The sequence below is a fragment of the Pleurodeles waltl genome, chromosome 5 (assembly GCF_031143425.1).
Source record: "Pleurodeles waltl isolate 20211129_DDA chromosome 5, aPleWal1.hap1.20221129, whole genome shotgun sequence".
Classification (NCBI taxonomy): domain Eukaryota; kingdom Metazoa; phylum Chordata; class Amphibia; order Caudata; family Salamandridae; genus Pleurodeles; species Pleurodeles waltl.
The window spans coordinates 197,947,599-197,969,578 of record NC_090444.1 but is presented as its reverse complement, the minus strand read 5'-3'; the positions used below and the strand labels follow the sequence as shown (position 1 = coordinate 197,969,578).

Genomic DNA, 21,980 nt, shown 5'->3' with positions numbered 1-21,980 from the left:
GGAACTCATAATACGGCTGGTGGTATATCCGTCACATTTGGGACGGATTAACACCTCCTCCAAAGTTGTAATAACCCCCTATGTTTTATGATCAATCACTGCAGGACATACTCTGTATTGCAGAGTATCTCAGTGAGTTAGCCTCCTACTCTGTAATGCAGTGGTCTGAAGGTCACACGTTTGAACTCCGGCAAGGTGGACTCTCCATTACATCCTGCAAAGTTGAATAAATACAGTGGCATTAAATTGGGTAATAATATCTGTTATTTACAGAGTGCTGAAGCAGCATGTGTGTGGTGTGAAGCACAATCTAAAAATAACTTATTATAGTTAAGATGGATTTGATGTGTTTGAGTTTAGAAAATTATTAATTTGTTGTTAAACTTGTACAGTATTCATAGTATGAATTTGTAGTGCTGATGGATACATCTAACTGCAGATTCCTCACCTTGTGAATAACCATAGGCACCAGACCGGATCCGGAGATTTTCTCCTCAGCAATTCCCTTATGTGCCAGTAGTTTGTGTCATGCAGCTCCACGTCAGGTCCATCCTATCCTATTGAGTCCACAATGTAACTACAACCTCTTAGAGTCGATGTAAGTTCCTGTCTGTGCCTCCTGTGGATCCAGAGCTCGCTTCCTCAATCTCTGTCACTTGACAGAAAATGTTGCCAAAAATAAATACATTTTTCCATATAAGATGACATTTTTCAAACCCAGCAAGGCTTACTAGAAACAGATATCTAATAGAGATATTTAGCCACAGGTTCCTTACCTTAGACTTATCCCTAGGCGTCAGACTGGATACTGAAACATTTTGTGAGCAGCAGCCCTGCATGTCTATAGGTGGCGTCATTCAGCTCTGTGTGGCATTTTCTTTGCTGGAAGTGATGTGCGCAGTTCCTATTTCGGTGCCACCCCAGCGCAGAGACATAAGTTCTTTTTTCCCATGCCAGTCATTGCAGATCCACGGATAGCTACCCCCAGTCATTTTTTGATTGGCTTTTTCAACTTTCTGTCAGTCTTTTTAGAGATCTTCTCCTGGTGTGGCAGGAAGTCAACAAGGAAGGCTGACTTTAGGCCCTGCAGTGCATGTCACCGACAGATTTGCCAATCCTGCAACTTGTTTGCCTCTGGTGCCTCAGGCATGACCACGACTCGAAGACCTGCGTCAACTGCCACGCCATGCACACCAAGGCCTTGAGGGAGCGATCCCTCAAGCTCCTTGCAGCTCAACGTGCAACACCACAACAGTCTTGATCCCGGTCGAGAGGAAGGTCCCAGGTGCGGTGGTGGAGCCCTAGAATCTCATCTCACTCAAAGTCGTCCTTGGGTAAGTCTCATAAGAAAAAAAATAATAATCAGTCGAAGAGGTCTTTGACTTAACTCTGTCCATTGAAGTCATCCAACGAGATGAGGGAGCATTGTCATTCGAGGCCTGGCTGCCTGGCTCTGCCTGTGCCTGGGCTGGCTCTGCACTTCCCCGAGTTTCCAGGAGGTGGAGTTACTCCACCCCCAACTTCATGAGCTCATATTTGGGCATCCCGTTCCCTCTGATGCACCTTCGGGCCCAGTGGGTTCAGGAGGGGCCCCTACTGGTTGTCCACCACCAGCAGTTCAATCTCAGGCTACAGTCGGGCTCTTTGGAACCAAGGATGGATTCTGACCAGAGATGGTCATACCACCTCAACCTTCCCTAGCTCCGATTCTGATGACGACATACCTGGCACTCTCTATTGGTGAAATCCCCATTCTCATCCCCTACAATGACACGGAGCCCGTGGGGCGTTTTCCAACACTGGCGCTGACTAAAACCATGCTTTTCAGGTCGCAGCCTGAGCTCTATTCTTATAGGCTAGGGCTCAGGGAGGATTGGGAGGGGTCTCTGGACCCGAAAAAATACCATCCCCTAGACTCTGACATGGACTCGTGGAAGTACTTGGCGGATGACAGTGGACTGGATACCTCTACGGATACTGACATGGTCTCTCTTCCTACCGTGGCTATGGAGGAGGGAGCCTGTTTGCTATGATGGGAAGAAGGGCTGGCCGAGGTCCTGTGCCTTAGCCTACCCTCAGTGGCAGTCAAGACTAACGTCTTGACAGAGGTGCTTCAACCCGGAGTGACCCACTCAGAACCGCTACTCCCGTTTAATGCAGCCCTCACTGATGTCCCGCATGGGGCTTGGTCCAAACCTTCCACGGGGGCTCCTGTGAACAGGAGGATTACCCGCTGCCACTGCCCCACTCCAGGGGACCCCAGTTTCCTCACACAACATCCTACCCTGGAGAGTTTGGTGGTCCTACCTTCCATCTCCTGTGTAAATTCTGCCGCATTCCCTACAGCTTCACAGGATAGGGAATCCAAATGACTGGATATCTTACGAGAGAGTGTTTTCTTCAACCAGTCTGGCATTGCAGTTGTTGAACACCAGGTGCCTTTTGGGCCGTTACTCTTATGCCCTGTGGGATTTGATTTTCTGGTGCTGCCCATGATCCCGGAGGTGGCCCAGGCCATACTTTCCCAAGCTATTACACACGGGAGAGATGCAGCCAAGTTTACAATCAGATGTGGACTGGACAAAACTGACTCGCTGGGTAGAATGGTTTCTTCGTCAGTGGACTTACGTCGCTACACCGTGCTGAGAACAACTTCCTTTTCCGAAGATGTCCAAGCATTGCTTATGGACATGCCCTTTGATGGCTCCTAGTTTGCCCTCTCACCATCATGTGAACCCAATGGGAGGCAGGATATGCCATCACCTATGCCATCACCTGTCCAACTGGAAGTCAGTAACGGGATCTTTAGAATCTTTTGAATCCTAGACTTGCACACTCTCAATTTCTTCCTCAAGAAAAAGAAGTTCAGCGTGATCACACTTGCTGAAGTTCTGTCTGCCCTGGACCCGGGAGACTGGATGGTTGCATTGAACTTGCAGGACACATACTTCCACATTCTCGTCCTGCCTGCCCACTGTAGGCCACAAGCACTTTCAGTTTGCTGTGCTCTCTTTTGGCCTTACCAGGACCCCTTTGGTATTCACCAAAGTGATGGCAGTGGATGCAGTTCATCTGCAGTGATCAGGGGTGCCTGTCTTCCCCTATTTCGACGACTGGCTGTTGAAGGCAGGCTCACCCTAGGCTATTGTTTCCCACCACCAGATTACTGTGGACCTCCTGCATTTGCTAGGGTTCACTATCAAGGTGCCAAAGCCACACATGACTCCCTCTCAAGTGCTCCCTTTCATCAGACCTGTTGTGAACACAGTTCAGTTCCGGGCCTATCCTCCTGAATGGCGAGTTCAGGGTATTCAGGCTACAATACCAATGTTTCAGCTTTTATTCTGGCTTTCAGTGAGACTGACTCTGAGGCTTTACAGCCTCATGGCATGGCCTCTTGCATCCTGCTTGTGACACATGCTGGCTCTCATATGCTAACACTGCATTGGGCCCTGAAGTTCCAGTGGGCACATCATCAAAGGAATCTGTCCGACATGGTCCGGATCTCCGAGGGAGCTATCAAAGATCTGCAATGGTGGTTAATGAACCACAGTTGGGTCAACGGCAGACCCCTCTCCTTTCCCCAACCAGAAATGACAGTGGTGACAGACGTGTCACTCCTGGGACATGGCTGGAATGTCAAGGCATTTTCCGGGTTGTTCAACACCTTGCAGGCTTTCTGGATGTCAGGGCGGACAAACTCAGCCGAAGATGCCTAGCAGATCACAAATGGCATCTCCTTCAGCAGTGTAGAGAGCCTTGGTTACATCAAGTTCACCACTGCCGAGAACGTGCAGGGTCAGCAGTTTTTTTGCTTGAGTTTCCAAGGCGGCTCTGGCTCTTAGATGCTTTTTGTCTTGAGTGGAGCTCAGACCTCCTGTACGCCTTTCCACCCATACCACTCCTGCCCAGAGTACTCAAGGAGATCAGTACTACTGGGCTCAAGTCATCCTTGTGGCTCTGGACTGGGCTCAGAGAGTTTGATATACCGAGCTGTTGAGCATGGCCATTGGTCGTCCGATTAGGCTGCTCCATTGGAGGTTCTGTTGTCACAGCAGCAGAAGAGAGTTCTGTAACTGAACCTGTCAACACTCCGCCTTTATGTGTGGTGATTGAGCAGTGGCAATTTACAGCTTTAGACTAGGCAGCCAGGCGTCTCACCACTAATACCATATACACATGCCTTTGGGGCAGGTTTGTGGCATGGTGTGCAGAGAAACAGGTTAACCCTTTTTCTGCTTACCTCTCTCAGGTCCTTCCCTTTATCCTTTCTCTTTTCCAGCAGAGCTTTGCTTTGGGCACCTTAAAGGGTTATCTGTCTGCCATCTCAGCCTTTCTGCGGGTGCCAGATCAGCCATCCCTATTCAAATACCCGGTAGTAACTAGGTTCTTGAAAGGTTTACAACATATGTATCCACCTTTGCCCTTCATCGTGCCTCAGAAGGACCTTAATCTAGTCCCAACTCTTCTGATATACGCGGTTGTATAACAGAACCAAGCATAGCAGACAATGCATGCCTTAGCAATGTGTTTGGAACAGCAACCGGTCTTTACCACGCATGCCCTTACAACAAATTTCATTGCAAAAGCAGGCTTAGTAAAGGTACATGTGGAAACGGCAGGCGTGGTTCTGTCATACAACCCCCCACTTAAACTAAAAAAAGAGTACCACAAGAGGCCCACAACTTTCCCCACCCCTAATAAGTAAACTATCCAGACACCCCTCCACCCCGAGCCCTAAAACCTTCCCCCACCCCTAATAACTAAACTACCCTGAACCTCCCACCCACCCTAAGTCCTAAAAAAAAAAAAAAACGACCCTAACCCCGTACCCCTGCCCCTAAAAACAAAACTACCCCGACACCCACCCTGAGCCCTAAAACCTTCCCCCACCCATAATAACTAAACTACCCTGACCCCCCAACCCATCCTAAGCCATAAAAGAAATACCCAACAACACCCACCCACCCCTAAAAAACAAAATTACCCAGTCACTATCTCACCCACCCAGAGCCCTTAAACTTTCCCCCACCCCTAATAAGTAAACTACCCCTACTCCCCCACCCACCCTAAGCCTTAAAAAATAAACTACCCTAACCCTCTCTACTCCTACCCCTAGCAAACTACTCCCCCCACCCACTCACCCTAAGCCCTAAATCCACCCAATCACTAAAAACTAGCTCCAATACCACTTACCTCACCACGTCCTCTGTCAATCCTTCCTCCTCCTCTCTCCTCCCGACCTTCCTTGATCCTTCCCCACCCCTAAAAAATAAACTACCCACCCCTAAAAAATAAACTACCCCAACGTCCCCACCCTAAGCACTAAATCCAACCCCACTTACTTCACCATGTCCTCTTCCAATCCTTCCTCCTCTCCTCCCGCCCTTTCCTTAAACCTTCCCCACCCCTAAAAAATATACGACTCTGCCCCCTACCCTAAGCCCTAAAAAACAACAGGACCCCAACCCCCCACTCCCGCCCCTAAAAGATAAACTACCCAGTCCCCCACCCACACTAAGCCCTAAAAACTAAAGTTCCCCAAATCCCCCACGCCCCTAAAAAAAAAAAAAAAAAAAGACCCCCCTACCCTAAGCCCTTAATCCGCCCCATCCCTAAAAACTATTCCCAACCCTGCCCCAGCCCCACTTACCTCACCACGTCCTCTCCCGATCCCCTAGACTGCTCTCTGCCTTTTTCTCTGCCTTAACCACATATATGCATAATTAGGCACATGCGTGGTTAAGGCAGAGAAAAAAGCATGCGTTGTTCCGGCAAGCGTTGTTCCACTTGGGTAGGAAACATCCACGTTGTTTGCAACGTGTTGTTTAGGACGTTTCCCGATATGCGCTGCCTTTGAGCCATTGCACAACTGTCCTCTCAGTCTTACCATAAAAACTGGCTTCCTGGTGGCAGTAACATCTGCCCGAGGGTCAATAAGCTTCAAGCTTTGTCATCCAAGCCTCCATACCTGAACATCTACCCAGCAAATCTGGTTATTCATACTAGAGCTTCCTTGTAGTCACTCACTTTCATGTAAGCCACTCCATAACCCTGCATACTTTTTACGCTCCACCACATCCCTCCAAGGAAGAGGAACGACTTTACCACCTGAACCCAAAAACAGCCTTGTCGTTCTAACTTGACGCATGAGGATGTTCTGGGTGGACGACAACCCTTCATGGAGTATTTTGGAGCAAAAAAAAGGAAAAGCTATGCAGAAACAGACCATCTCCCAATGGATTGTGGTCTGCCTATCCTATAGACCGTATACCGACCCAACTATACTCCCTGCTCTGAAAACATATTTCTAGGGACAGGGCTTCCCCTTTCAGGGGCCTACCACACTTGTGGTCAGTGTTCTTTGTGGCTCCGTGCTCCTGACATGGAAAGTAGCAAAAAGCAACTGACGTCAGAGTGCTGGGGTGGCGCCTATATAGGCACTGCATATGTCACTTCTGGCGCAGATGACACCATGCGAAGCCAAACGACGCCACCCACCAATACTGCTGCCCACAAACAAATTCCAGATTCAGTCTAATGCCTGGGGGTAATTCTAAGGTAAGGAATCTGCAGCTAGATAGAGGCTCGTCCAGAGACGGCATTACTGAAGGTAAATAACTTGTTCGTCTGTGACAGACCCTCACAAGATATATCTCTAATGTCTCAACTCCTTGTATGATTTGAAGTCATGCAACAATCCAAAGGCCATTCAGGACTGCAAGGCCAAACTCTGTTGTCAAACACCGTAGGGAATGCTGGTCTTGGTTGAAGAAGAGGATGTAAATGGGTTCTCAGTCCTAAAAGAGGTTGTCATCCCAATTCTGATCCTCAGATAAGTTGAAAAAGAAAAAAATACAAAAGGTCCACACATGGCTCGCCTTCTTCCTGCCACTCTTGTCAGGAAATGTTGGGTACCTCAAGATCTTGGTCATCCACTACGGAACCGACCGCCTCTCTAGTTTCCATCCAGCCTGAGTTACTGGGTCTATGGGCACAGCCCCAAAAGATTCAAAAAATTTCTGCATTTTTGGTACCCTTCCAAAGCCCTTGCACCCACCTTTAGGCCCCATGTATCCAAGTAGATCTCCAATCAGATTTCTGCCACCGGCTCAATCCCTGACTGTGCTTCTTGACCACACTTTGGGGCCTGGCCCAACTCTGAAGCCAATGCCTGCTCTAACTCTATGAAAACCATGTCAGTTCCCTGTGCATCAACGCCACCAGTGAAGCTGTGCTGCCAATACCTGAAGCAGAGCCCATTGTCCTTTCAGACTTAAAAGCAAATCTGTTTCAACCTTGATCAAAGATACATCTGCCTCCACCTCTTGTTCAATCCCATTGTTATTCGAGGCGTGGGTTCCGTCCAGTTGCAGGGTGAGCTGGTGCGGTGTTGGTGGCGAAACGTTGATTCCTTGTAACCCGGCAGGGTCAGTGGATCCAGTCAGTCAAGATGTGATGTGTCGACTTCGCAGTGTCGCGATGACCCTGCGTGACATCAGCGGTGTTGCAGCAATATCGAACTTGCGTTGCAGGCCACAGTCATTGCATGCAGCGATATCCATGAAGTGGGAGCAGGCTGCGGCGTCGGTGCTGGCACCGCTGAAGTCGTTCCAGGCATCGCTTAAGTCGGAAAACTAGGTAAAAGCCAGCAGATGAAGTCTTTGCTGTCCCTGAACCTTCAGAGCAGGTGGCAAGCTCAATCCAAGCCCTTGGAGAGCATTGTTGGGGAAGGCAAAGTCCTTACAGCACAGTCAGAGACAAGCAGGCAGCAGGGCAACAAGCAGGACAGCAGTCCTTCTCAGCAAAGCAGTCCAGATGAGTCCTTTGGGCAGCCAGGCAGTTGTTCTGACAGAGTTCAGGTATAGATCCAGACGTGTCTGTTGTGGTGGGGTCAGGGACCCAGTTTATATCCCCAAAAATGTCTCTGAAGTGGGGGGAGACTTCAAAGGGTGGTTTTGAAATGCACAAGTTCCCCCTTCAGCCCAGTCCTGTCTGCCAAGATCCCTGTGGGTGGTTATCAGTCCTTTGTGTGAGGGAAGGCCACCGGCCATTGAAATGTAAGAGAGAGCCCCCTACTCTTCCTGCCCAGGGAGACCAGTTCAGTATGCAGATGTGACTGAGTGCCCTGTGTTTATGGCTGTCTGGGTGGAATGCACAAGGGTAGTTGTCAACCAGCACAGACCAGATGTAGATTGGAGACTGGATGTAAGGCACAGATGGCAATAAGTGCAGAGAAATGTTCACTTTCTAAAAGTGGCATTTCTAAAATAATAATATTAAATCCAATTTCACCAATAAGCAGGATTTTCTATCACCGTTCTGGCCTTGCTAAATATTACATGGTTACTCCTTCCAGATCAGAATCTGCCGGCAGTTCTAATGCTAGTCTATGAGAGGAGCAGGCCTCACAGTAGTGGGAAATGAATTTGTGAGTTTTTCACTACCAGGACATGTAAAACACATAAGTACATGTCCTGCCTTTTACTTATATAGAATCCTGTCCTATTGGTTACCAGGGCCTACCATAGGGGTGGCCTATATGTAGGAAAAGGGGAGTTTAAGGCTTGGCAAGTAGTTTTAAATGCCAAGTTGAAATGGCAGTGAAACTGCACATACAGGCCTTGCAATGGCAGGCCTGAGACCTGGCTAGGGGGCCACTTATGTGGAGGGCACAATCAGTGCTGCAGGCGCGCTAGTATTATTTAATTTACAGGCCCTGGGCACATGTAGTGCACTTTACTAGGGACTTACAAGTAAATTAAATATGCAAACTGGGTAGGGACCAAGGTCACCATGTTTTGGGGAAAGAGCACATGCACTTTATCACTGGTTAGCAGTGGTAAAGTGTGCAAAGTCCCAAATCCAGCAAAAACAGTGTCAGAAAAGTGGAGTGAGGCAGTCATAAAGTTGGGGGATGACCACCCTAAGGCTTTTAGGTCTAACAGTCATGGTGAGCGATATCTTGTCCAATGTCCCAAATGATCTTAGTACTAACTTCCTACAAATAATTCAGGATTACCAACACATAGCAAAGTATATGATAACTGTCGGGTCCGGACACCACTGATTGTCTGGGCAGGACAGGTGGTACCAGCTTGGTGCTTTGGTGCCACTTATTCTTTTCACCCTTTCATTAGCCTAGCAAGGCCTTTCTGTGGCCACAGTTGAGTTATTTGTCAGCCATATCAGTTTTTTATGGTTACCTGATCAACCATCTCTTTTTAAATCGCCTGTTGTGATGAGTTTTCTAAAAGGGCTGACACACTTTTCCACCCAAAATTTGTGATGCCCCAATGAGATCTGAATTTGCAGTTTGAACTAATGCACAGTTGTCCTCTAAGGTTACTGACCCTGAATACAGTGTTGCTCATAGCAATTGCATCAGCTTGTCACATGAGTGAACTCAAAACACACTCTGTCCAGCAAAAATACACCACCACCCTTCCAGGTTAGCTAGCGATGCAGGTTAAGGCGTTGTTCCTCCTGAAAGTTGTCATGCCTGTCCACATCGGGTAGTCTTTCCCTCTGCCGGCTTTCTTTGCCCCTGCTCACCCATTCAAGCAGGAAGAAATACTCAGTTGCTTAGACCCACTATGGACTTCTTCATTGAGCTCACTGAGGACCATTGGGAAGATGAACAGCTCTTTATTGGGTTCTCTGACACAAAGAAGGGTAGAGCAGTGCAGATATCAACAATCTCCAGATGGATTGTTCTTTGTATAAAACTCTGCTGTGGAATGGCCCAGAAACACCTTCCAGAGGGCTTGCCAGCTATATCTACCAAAGCCAATACTGCCACCACTGTGCTGGCATGTGGAGTGGAGTCTTGGTCATCTGCCAGGCTACTACGTTCACAAAGCACTACTGCGTGGATAGTTAGGTCTGGTGGAAGGAGTATTATGGCCATTCAGTCCTGCATGTTTTTCGGGTGTGAGGCATTCCACAGACCCCCACCTGGGGAGGTACTGCTTTGGCATCTATTCACAAGTTGAGGAATCTGCTGTTAGAAGTATACATCACAAGAAATAGTTATTTACCTTAGTTAATGCTTTCTGGTAGATACTGTCTATCCATAGATTCCTCACCAAACCTCCAAACTCCTCTCACTGTGGAATGGACCCCTTTGGTCCATATTAAAAAGACTCCATTTACAGACCTGCAGAAATGATCCTTGAAGGCTCCGCATCCGACAGCATGGATAGATATCAGAGAAAAATTACAATGCGTGGAGGTGGCAGTTAAATTACACACCCAACATCGCTTCCAAGATGGGAAGGACCAAATGCGGAGCCGCACAATGCCACTTACTGGTGCGCAAGCGAATTGATGAGAAAAAATCTCTGAATCCAGTCAGGCACAAGGGGGTATTCACAAGGTGAGGACTCTGCTGTTAAGAGTATCCACCAGAAAGGGTGTTACTGAAGGTAAGTAACTTATTCTCTGGTCATCTTTTTTTGTAAATGTAAAGGAAGGGAGCAGTAGATAAGCATATAGGACCAAATAATTATAGCTGGTTTTGGTTTTGTGGCACAGGAAACACCTACTCCCAATATTTTATTCATGTCATGTATGTACCCTGCATTGTTGTCTGTTGTCAATACGTTGATCATTGAACTTTTAATGTTTCCGTTGCGAATCGCAAGATTTCAATCAAACTGCAAATGGTTAATTTATTTCTGCTTCTGTGACAGTAGGATAATGGAGGACTGCACCTTGAAAGAGGGGACCGATTATTTTTAGTAATTTGCTAATAGTTAAGAGAAGGACCATGCTGGATTGGTACATTGCACTACCTGCATCTCGATCATGAGATCATATTTATACCCATATTGAGTGATTAAATATCTCAGCCCATGTGCAAGATCATGGTGCACTTCTGAAACTCTTTTCTAATATTCTGTACCTCTCTGCAAGCAACATTACATAATGGACGTATTTTTCTTTTTAAAAAAAAGCTCTGTCTAGATATCGCAGTCAGCCCTTCACTCCACCACTCTTCTTCACAGTCCAACTGTCATAACCAACAAGCCCAACTACCCAACCACATCACTACCCAGGGTCAACCTTCTGCAGTTTGACAATAAGCACCTTCTTCTGTATTCAGCTTACCAGGACATGCTTGATTGAGGTACTCTATAGACTTGCAGACTTGCCAAAGACTCATTCATGCTTCATCTCCACTCCCCTACACTCAGTGCTCCCTCTAGCACCAGACATATCTGTTGGACCTGGCTTTTTGACAGGGACATCCCCAAACTTTTTGCCTCCTTCCTCCTATTTTTTCTGACCTGTTGTTGTTGGCTTTTGACCTCTGAGCACTTTACCACTGCTAACCAGTGCTAAAGTGCATATGCTCTCTGTGTAAATTGTACTATTGATTGGTTTATCCATGATTGACTATTTAATTTACCTATAAGTCCCTATTAGAGTGCACTACATGTGCCTAGGGCATGTAGATTAAATGCTACTAGTGGGCCTGCAGCACTGGTTGTGCCACCCACCTCAGTAGCCCCTTAACCTTGTCTCAGGCCTGCCATTGCCAGGCCTGTGTGTGCAGTTTCACTGCCACTTCGACTTGGCATTTAAAAGTACTTGCCAAGCCTAGAACTCCCCTTTTTCTACATATAAGTCATCCCTAATGTGTGCCCTAGGTAACCCCTAGAGCAGGGTGCTGTGTAGGTAAAAGGCAGGACATGTACCTGTGTAGTTATATGTCCTGGTAGTGTAAAACTCCTAAATTCGTTTTGACACTACTGTGAGGCCTGCTCCCTTCATAGGCTAACATTGGGGCTGCCCTCATACACTGTTGAAGTGGCAGCTGCTGATCTGAAAGGAGCAGGAAGGTCATATTTAGTATGGCCAGAATGGTAATATAAAATCCTGCTGACTGGTGAAGTCGGATTTAATATTACTATTCTAGAAATGCCACTTTTAGAAAGTGAGCATTTCTTTGCACTAAAAACGTGTTGTGCCCTTCAATCCACGTCTGGCTAGGTTTAGTTGACAGCTCCTTGTGCATTCACTCAGACACTTGCTGGAGAAGAAACCTGAACCAGAAACTACATCCTGCCAAGAAGAACTGCCTGGCTGCTCAAAGGACTCACCTGTCTGCTTTCTCCAAAGGACTGCTGTCTTGCTGTTGCCCTGCTGCCTTGCTGAACTCTTGTCTGGCTGTGAAAGTGCTCTCCAAGGGCTTGGATAGAGCTTGCCTCCTGTTCCTTGAAGTCTCAGGACCAAAAAGACTTCTTCCTTTCACGTGGACACTCCGTGCGCCGAAAATTTCGACGCACAGCTTGTTTCGCGGCGAGAAAAACGCCGCACACCGACGCTGATCAACGCGACGCCCTCGGGACGATCGAGACTTCGACGCACAACCTCGCAAGGACAAAGCCGCCCGACTTCCAAGGAGAAATCGACGCGACGCCTACCGTGAGTGCGAAACTTTGACGCGCGGCCTCGCAAGGACAACGCCGTCCGACTTCCAAGGAGAAATCGACGCGACGCCTGCCGTGAGACCAAAATTTCGACGCACGGCCTCGCAAGGACAACGCCGCCCGACTTCCAAGGAGAAATCGACGCGACGCCTACCGTGAGATCGAAACTTCGACGCGCAGCCCCGCAGAACGACGCGCAGCCGGAAAATAAGCAGGAGAATCCACGCACAGACCCGGGACATCTGGTAATCCTCGCGATCCACAAAAAGAGACTGTCTGCGCGCCGGAAAACGACGCCCGACTTCCCCGCGTGGAAAAGAACGACGCAAGTCTGTGTGTGCTGAGCGGAAAACGACGCACACACCCCTTTTTCCACGCATCTCTTCTCCTGTGGCCCTCTGAGGAGATTTCCCACCAGAAACCAGGTACTCTGTGCTTGAAAGACACTTTATTGCTTTTTAAAGACTTAAAGACTCTTAATATCACTTTTCAGTGATATCTTTACAAATTCGTATTGCAACTTTGATCGTTTTGACCTACAATTATCCAGATAAATATTCTATATTTTTCTAAACACTGTGTGGTGTATTTTTGTGGTGTTATACTATGGTGTTGTATGATTTATTGCACAAATGCTTTACACATTGCCTTCTAAGTTAAGCCTGACTGCTCGTGCCAAGCTACCGGAGGGTGAGCACAGGCTGATTTTGGATTGTGTGTGACTTACCCTGACTAGAGTGAGGGTTCTTGCTTGGACAGAGGGCAACCTATCTGCCAACCAAAAACCCCATTTCTTACATTGGTGATCAGCGGTGAGGATAGGACTTGTGTTTGTGCAGTGACATACAGTAGCTAAGTATTTCACTACCTACCCACAGTTGAAGGTCAACTTGATTTTTTATCTCTTTTTTTGACTTTTGGTCTCTGATGTCCTCCTGGATATACTATTGATATTTTGGACTTTGGATTTTGGTTTTTGCTGGTAAGATCCTATCAGAATGGGATCGCTTACCTACTTATTCTTTTTGCCTACTGACCACCTCACTAAGGCTGACCTAAGGAAGCTTTGCAGAGAATGTGGCCTTCCTGTAGCAAAGAGATCTACTAAAGCAGAGATGCTACATGCCTACATAGTCTGGGAGGAAGACAGATGGGCAGAGAGAGAGGCAGCAAGAAACCAAATGACTAAGTACCCCTTAGAGGAGGAGGAGGACGACTCAGATGAGGAAAGAGACCCAGTGAAAAAAGAATGGCTCATGGCTCAAGCACGGTGGATGGAAGAGCTAGATGAGTTTATTGAAAGGGCTGAGGCAGCAAGTCTCTTAGCCCTGGAAGAAGAAAAGATTGCAGCTCAAGAGCTGAGCTGTAAAGAGCTGAAACTGGAGGCCGGAAGGGCTGAGTCCAGTTCAGATGGTGGCAGCAAAAATCTTGCATCTAGTACTGCTGAAGAAGGGCACAAGCCCAGAGATGTGGTACCCAACTTGAAGAAGAGAGTTGACACACCCCAGGCGGTTCAAGGGTATGAGGTAGTTCCCGTTATGCACAGGGCCCCTGAGAAGGATTGGGGAACTGGCACAGGGAGTCATATTCCTACTGGGGGGAGGGACACTTTACTGACTCTAGCAGAGAGTGACAGAGAAAAGGGTTCCCCCCTGGTGGACGTCCTGGATATAGAGTGTAGAGACATCCCAGAAGAGTTTGGGTTGAGTGTCAGGGACAGACAGATACTGTCTCACCAGTCTCAGGAGGGTGAAGTAGAGTGCTTTTCCAAGGTTGAGTTACTGGGTGGTTGGGTGAAGGGTACTGTGGTTAATACATGTGAAGGGCAGAGTGATGTAATTGCTGGAGAGCATATGTCTGGTCCTTATTTTCCAGAGCTACGCCGACACCAGGTGGAGTGTGAGTTCTCTGACCCCAGGGAACTTACAGTGGAGGCAGACTTTTGGGTGAGTACCAGAGAGTCTGAAGAGGCATTTGGGGTGCTCCTGAAGGGAGTGGTCTAGGTGGTTCCCGACCAAGTGTGGTGGGAGGGGATTGTAGTGTCCCAGGTAGGTCTCAGAGCCTAACCTGTACCGTAGGGCCACCTTTTGAGGGAAGCCCCGCAGTGTCAGAAGAACTTGGGGGGATGACTGTAGACAGCATCCCAACAGTTCTGGTGTCTGGCAGTACCACTCCTAGTGAGGGGGTGCAGAAGTCCAGACATAGGGTTGAGAGGGGGTGGCAGACCCCAGTGGAGGATCTTGAAAGTCAGGGGTCAGCTCTGAGAGCAGAGCCCCCCAGGAATGACCCAGGTGAGACCGTTTCTGGTTTGGGGGAAACCCAGACTCTGCCGGATGGGCAGAGGTCGGGAGACCTGCGCCAACCAGACTCTTGTGTGGCCCTTGGGGACGGCGTGTCCCTTGTGGGGGGTGAGAGTGCCCCCCAGGAAGTCCTGGCATGCCAGGCAAAGATTCAACCTCAGGGTGGTGACTCTGGGTTGGATAACCGGGTTCAGAGGTTAAACTTTGACCTGGTGGGGGGTAGATGTGCCCCCCAGAAAGTCCTGGAATGCCAGGCAATGGCTCAACCTCAGGGTGGTGACTCTGGGTTGGCTTACCAGGTGAAGAGGTCAAACTCTGACCTGGTGGGGGGTAGGTGTGCCCCCCAGAAAGTCCTGGCCTGCCAGGCAATGGTTCAACCTCAGGGTGGTGACTCGGGGTTGGATATCCCGGTTCAGAGGTTAACCTCTGACCTGGTGGGGGGTAGGTGTGCCCCCCAGAAAGCCCTGGTGTACCAGGCAGTTGTCCAACCTCAGGATGGTGACCCTAGGTTGGAGAACCAGGTTCGGAGGTTAAACTCTGACCTGGTGGAGGGTCAGTGTGCCCTCCAGGAAGTCCTGGCATGCCAGGCGATTGTTCAACTTCAGGGTGGTGACTCTGAGTTGAATGGCCCAGTTCAGAGGTTAAACTCTGACCTGGTGGAGGGTCAGGGTGCCCTCCAGAAAGTCCTGGCGTGCCAGGCAATTGTTCAACCTCAGAGTGCTGACTCTGGGTTGGATAACCGGGTTCAGAGGTTAAACTCTGACCTGGTGGGGGGTAGGTGTGCCCCCCAGAAAGTCCTGGCGTGCCAGGCAATTGTTCAACCTCAGGGCGGTGACTCTGGGTTGGATACCCAGGTTCAGAGGTTAAACTCTGACCTGGTGGGAGGTAAGTGTGCCTCCCAAGAAGCCCTGCTGTGCCAGGCAATTGTCCAACCTCAGGGTGTTGATTCTGGGTTGGATGACCAGGTTCAGAGGTTAAACTCTGACCTGGTGGGGGGTAGGTGTGCCCCCCAGAAAGTCCTGGCGTGCCAGGCAGTTGCCCAACCTCAGGGTGGTGACCCTGGGTTGGGGAACCAGGTTCAGAGGTTAAACTCTGACCTGGTGGGAGGTAGGTGTGCCTCCCAGAAAGTCCTGGTGCGCCAGGCAATTGTTCAACTTCAGGGTGGTGACTCTGAGTTGAATGGGCAGGTGCAGAGGTTAAACTCTGACCTGGTGGGGGGTAGGTGTGCCTCCCAGGAAGTCCTGGTTTGCCAGGCAGTGATCCAGTCTGAGGGTACAGACCCTGGGCTGGAAGACCAGGTTCAGGGTGTCCCCCCGGACCTGGAGGGAGGGGCTACTGATAACAGTGCCCCTACCATGTTGTCTTCTGAGGAGGCCACTCCTAGTTGGAGGGTGCTGGACCCCAGAAGGGAGGGCAGGGGGAGGGAAGCCTCACCCCGGGCCCTAGTCCAACCTGAAGGTACAGGCCCCAGGTTGGAGGGCCAGTGGCAGGTTAACAGCCCTGCACTGGTGGAGGAATGGTACAGGGTGACTTCTGTAAGCACCCTGACCATGTTGGACCCTGGGGGTACCGCTCCAGGAGGGAGGGTACAAAGCCCCAGAGGGGAGGACCAGGTTCAGGCTGTCATCCCTGACCTGGTGGAAGGGAGAGTGGTTAAAGGGTGCCCAGCACCTGGGGCTACCGCCCCCCACTCTCCACAGCCACAGTGGTTGGAGAGCTTTGAGAGGCCTGGGGCCTGGCTCTCATCCCTGGCAGCTGTCAGTAATCACTGTGGCTTGCTGTCCGGGTGGACAGAGTTATCCCTGGGGAGGGGACAAGTGTCACACCCCAGGGGTAGAGTGGGCAACACCACTATGTTGGTCATGGTGGTACTATCCTGCTCCTGGGATACATCTGTGAGCAAAGTAAGGTTAGGTGCTACACAGATGGGATCCGCAGGAAAGGAGAAAGGTTCCCCATGGATGGGCTTAGTGGGCCCTGAGAGTATGGACAGAGGGATCCAATGGGAGTCAGGAAGGCGAAGAACTGGAGCATGCCCCTGCTGTTGTGGGCCTGGGTCCTTGTTCTGTCGCCTCAAACAGGGAAGTACATCAGGATAGTGATTGTTCTCCCCTGGCTTTAGGCTGGTGGGGGGTCATGTTGGACCTGGCTTTTTGACAGGGACATCCCCAAACTTTTTGCCTCCTTCCTCCTATTTTTTCTGACCTGTTGTTGTTGGCTTTTGTCCTCTGAGCACTTTACCACTGCTAACCAGTGCTAAAGTGCATATGCTCTCTGTGTAAATTGTACTATTGATTGGTTTATCCATGATTGACTATTTAATTTACCTATAAGTCCCTATTAGAGTGCACTACATGTGCCTAGGGCATGTAGATTAAATGCTACTAGTGGGCCTGCAGCACTGGTTGTGCCACCCACCTCAGTAGCCCCTTAACCTTGTCTCAGGCCTGCCATTGCCAGGCCTGTGTGTGCAGTTTCACTGCCACTTCGACTTGGCATTTAAAAGTACTTGCCAAGCCTAGAACTCCCCTTTTTCTACATATAAGTCATCCCTAATGTGTGCCCTAGGTAACCCCTAGAGCAGGGTGCTGTGTAGGTAAAAGGCAGGACATGTACCTGTGTAGTTATATGTCCTGGTAGTGTAAAACTCCTAAATTCGTTTTGACACTACTGTGAGGCCTGCTCCCTTCATAGGCTAACATTGGGGCTGCCCTCATACACTGTTGAAGTGGCAGCTGCTGATCTGAAAGGAGCAGGAACGTCATATTTAGTATGGCCAGAATGGTAATATAAAATCCTGCTGACTGGTGAAGTCGGATTTAATATTACTATTCTAGAAATGCCACTTTTAGAAAGTGAGCATTTCTTTGCACTAAAAACTTGTTGTGCCCTTCAATCCACGTCTGGCTAGGTTTAGTTGACAGCTCCTTGTGCATTCACTCAGACACTTGCTGGAGAAGAAACCTGAACCAGAAACTACATCCTGCCAAGAAGAACTGCCTGGCTGCTCAAAGGACTCACCTGTCTGCTTTCTCCAAAGGACTGCTGTCTTGCTGTTGCCCTGCTGCCTTGCTGAACTCTTGTCTGGCTGTGAAAGTGCTCTCCAAGGGCTTGGATAGAGCTTGCCTCCTGTTCCTTGAAGTCTCAGGACCAAAAAGACTTCTTCCTTTCACGTGGACACTCCGTGCGCCGAAAATTTCGACGCACAGCTTGTTTCGCGGCGAGAAAAACGCCGCACACCGACGCTGATCAACGCGACGCCCTCGGGACGATCGAGACATCGACGCACAACCTCGCAAGGACAAAGCCGCCCGACTTCCAAGGAGAAATCGACGCGACGCCTACCGTGAGTGAGAAACTTTGACGCACGGCCTCGCAAGGACAACGCCGCCCGACTTCCAAGGAGAAATCGACGCGACGCCTGCCGTGAGACCAAAATTTCGACGCACGGCCTCGCAAGGACAACGCCGCCCGACTTCCAAGGAGAAATCGACGCGACGCCTACCGTGAGATCGAAACTTCGACGCGCAGCCCCGCAGAACGACGCGCAGCCGGAAAATAAGCAGGAGAATCCACGCACAGACCCGGGACATCTGGTAATCCTCGCGATCCACAAAAAGAGACTGTCTGCGCGCCGGAAAACGACGCCCGACTTCCCCGCGTGGAAAAGAACGACGCAAGTCTGTGTGTGCTGAGCGGAAAACGACGCACACACCCCTTTTTCCACGCATCTCTTCTCCTGTGGCCCTCTGAGGAGATTTCCCACCAGAAACCAGGTACTCTGTGCTTGAAAGACACTTTATTGCTTTTTAAAGACTTAAAGACTCTTAATATCACTTTTCAGTGATATCTTTACAAATTCGTATTGCAACTTTGATCGTTTTGACCTACAATTATCCAGATAAATATTCTATATTTTTCTAAACACTGTGTGGTGTATTTTTGTGGTGTTATACTATGGTGTTGTATGATTTATTGCACAAATGCTTTACACATTGCCTTCTAAGTTAAGCCTGACTGCTCGTGCCAAGCTACCGGAGGGTAAGCACAGGCTGATTTTGGATTGTGTGTGACTTACCCTGACTAGAGTGAGGGTTCTTGCTTGGACAGAGGGCAACCTATCTGCCAACCAAAAACCCCATTTCTAACAATATCTATTTCATTGTGCACACTTCTGTAACCAACCTTAACCATCCTCTTCCTTAGCTACATCATCAACAGTAAGGCGAGAAAGTAAATTTACCTTTTTGGATGTTAGACCATAAACAGGTTCCATCCTGAAACACTTTTCGTGCACTTCCAATCCTTGAAGTCACTTGCCTTCTCCTTTGGTGCTAAATAATTTAACTAACGGCTTGTGATTGGTTTGTAAAACTAACTCAGCGCTCCACAAGTGGTTTCTAAGGGTGATTACAACCCCAATTCAGAATTTCATGCTTAATTACAGAATGACTAGATTCAGCCCTCTGAAGGCTTCATTGTAAAATCTATCTTTTTTTGTCAACCCCTCTCATTAGCACTGCCTCCTTAGCCCCCACAGTAACCGCAGCCACTTGCATCTGTCATGACAGTATTCCCGACCTTGGTATTAGATGTTTTAAGTCTTGTAAATAGCACCCTTTACCTATTTTAAAGACTTGCCCAATTCCTTCCTCTACACAACTTTAGTGTAAAATTTACAGTCCCACAAACGATCTCAGTTGTTCATCATTCATAGGTTTCAGCGCATCCTTCAGTGCTGTGATCAAACTTTGCTTACATTCTACACTCTTATTTGAGATATCAAACCAAAAATTCTCCACATTCTCCAGAAAAAGCCTGCATTGGTCACTCTTGAGGGGAATTTCACGGCTCTATAGAATTCTTTGCACACTTTCTAACACTTGATTGTGATCACTTTCATTGTCCCTACACAAGGATGTTGTCTTGGAAAATGTGTCATGCCATCAATTCACCTAACTGTGCTTTGCCCTCTGAAAACTGTTGATGCTGATACTAGCACATAGAGGCATTCAGTTACAGTGATAAGGGATGACCTGGTATTGTTTCCATCACGTAACACACATGAAGTCAGATAATGAATCCCTGTAAAGCTCTGGCTGTTTTTTTGCAGAGGACAGGTTTAACATCATGCAAAGCAGGTCTACCTTAAGCAATGGCAACATTTCTGCCACACTGGGAAGTGGGAGGCCACCAACCTAAATCTTGGCATTGAGATTGTGCAAGTCCATCCACATTCTAGGTGTTTAAATGGACTTCCATGCCAAAGGTACAGATGCCATCCAATGTGAACTTTGTTTACTCTGTGATGTCTTGCTCACCTAACTTATTTATTTCTGTACTAAGCCCTCAATTCTACTAGTCCCCTAGTAAAGAAGGCATTGCATCCCTTTTCAAAATAATTCTGTTACGGAAATCTGTGCCATTTCCCAAATTGAACATCACTTGTCTTCCCATCTAGTGTTTTGCAGTGGAGTGAATCCTGGCCTTACCTGAAGCTGCACTTGCAGCAGTAAAATTGGAGTTGGTTCAGTCTGAACCAATATCGTTCTCGGGTAGACATGTTCCATAGGTACCATTAAGTTCGAAGTCATTTCCATAATGGGCACTTTAGAATAAATTCTCTGAACCTGTGGTGGATGCACCTGATTTTGTACTACAAGAGTAGTAGGCACATTAACTCCACTCTGCATCGCGTTCTGTGTCAGGCTAGTATTAACCTGCATCGGACTCGTTGTCCCAATAACCTGTGTCGGGGCTGTCGGATCCGCACTGGTACTCGGACCACTCTCATGTACTGTATATGGTGGTAGACGATCTATCAATAACTGTGTGATAAACTCCTCATCATCCAATTCCTCCTCCACTGTTGAAGATTTTCTGGCCTCCCTACTTTCATGCAGACTTTTGTTAGTCTTCCTAGTAGCTTTTCTTCCTTCCTTCTCCTTGTCCTGCGTAATTGCCAGAAACAACTTCATTCCGTGCAAAGTCTCCATCCTTCAAACTCTCTGAGCACTGTCCCATCTAGACTCTGCTAGAGTCTTTTCTGCCTTTCTCATCGTCCTTTCTAATTTCTGTTGCTGTTGCTGTCTGGCTACTAACTTCCAAATCGCTAACATCTCAAACTGTGCTGGTCTCGGAAGGGGCTTCGATTCATATAGCACCATCCTTAAATGCTCCAACACCCACAAATTGAACGTCCCATTTGTAGGAAACGCTAAGTTCCCATCCTTCTCTGTCAATTTGCACCATTGCTTTAGCCAAAGACATGGTGCGACACCTTTCTCTTCCATTACAATGTAAGCCAGTGTACCTTCTAGCAGTGTAGCCTCGCCTACACTTGTTGTAATATACGTATCTCCCTTTAGGGCACTTTTTAATGCTTTGAATTTTTTTATCTTTTCGACCTTTTTGCTATTCAAAATCAAATCAGGAAGTGACTTTTAATCCCAAAATTCCTTTCACCTACGTTCTCAACCAATTGCCTCTCACAGACGGCTGCCAATCCGTGCGCGACCCTTCTCACTAACCAACCTATCCCTGCGTGGATCCAATGACATCACACTCACACATACTGCGGCTGGCAAAGTCTCGCAGCTTGTCCTCCCAAACTTCGATTCACACAAACTAATGCAAATATTGCAAGCACTAATCAAAAACCAAAAGCAAATCTGCTGGTTTACTACTAGATAGGTAACACAGTCACTTCTGAAACCTTATGGATTTTTCACTGCTGGCTATTCCCGCACTTACAGCTACTCCTTCTTTCTCGGTCTCCCAGATTTGCAAGCAAAATTCAAGCCGCAAATTTCACTCTCAACTGATCAATGGGTCTGTACTGGTGCACACAGGACTCGCCAAATCTCAGTCTAAATTTTCTTTCACTCACTTTACTCACTCTCTGACTTGTTGACCACGCCCAATCAACCTACTAAACCAAACAGATTACAATATAAAAACCAAGTGTCTCATACACTTTTCAATATACTCCGGAGTCTTAGACTACGCAGGGTTCTTACATCAACAACCACATGGACAATTGTTGAGCACAAAGCGCCACACACATATGGAGTTCGACGACTTCCTTACTCTCACACTGCGGAGTACGCACACTCCTTCTACAACCTCATTTGGAGTACGCAAACTCCCTAAACCTTCACAAACCTCACAATTCACCTGCGATGTGCATAAGCTGTGCAAGCGCAACCTACTTCATTCACACTGTCACTAGAATTCTGAGAAC

General features: G+C 48.3%; 1 protein-coding gene across 1 annotated transcript in view; it reads left to right on the top strand.

Moving 5' to 3' along the window:
* KCTD3 (potassium channel tetramerization domain containing 3) overlaps positions 1–21,980 on the top strand; it is a 290,532-nt gene that overhangs the window by 221,455 nt on the left and 47,097 nt on the right. The window lies entirely within an intron of this gene.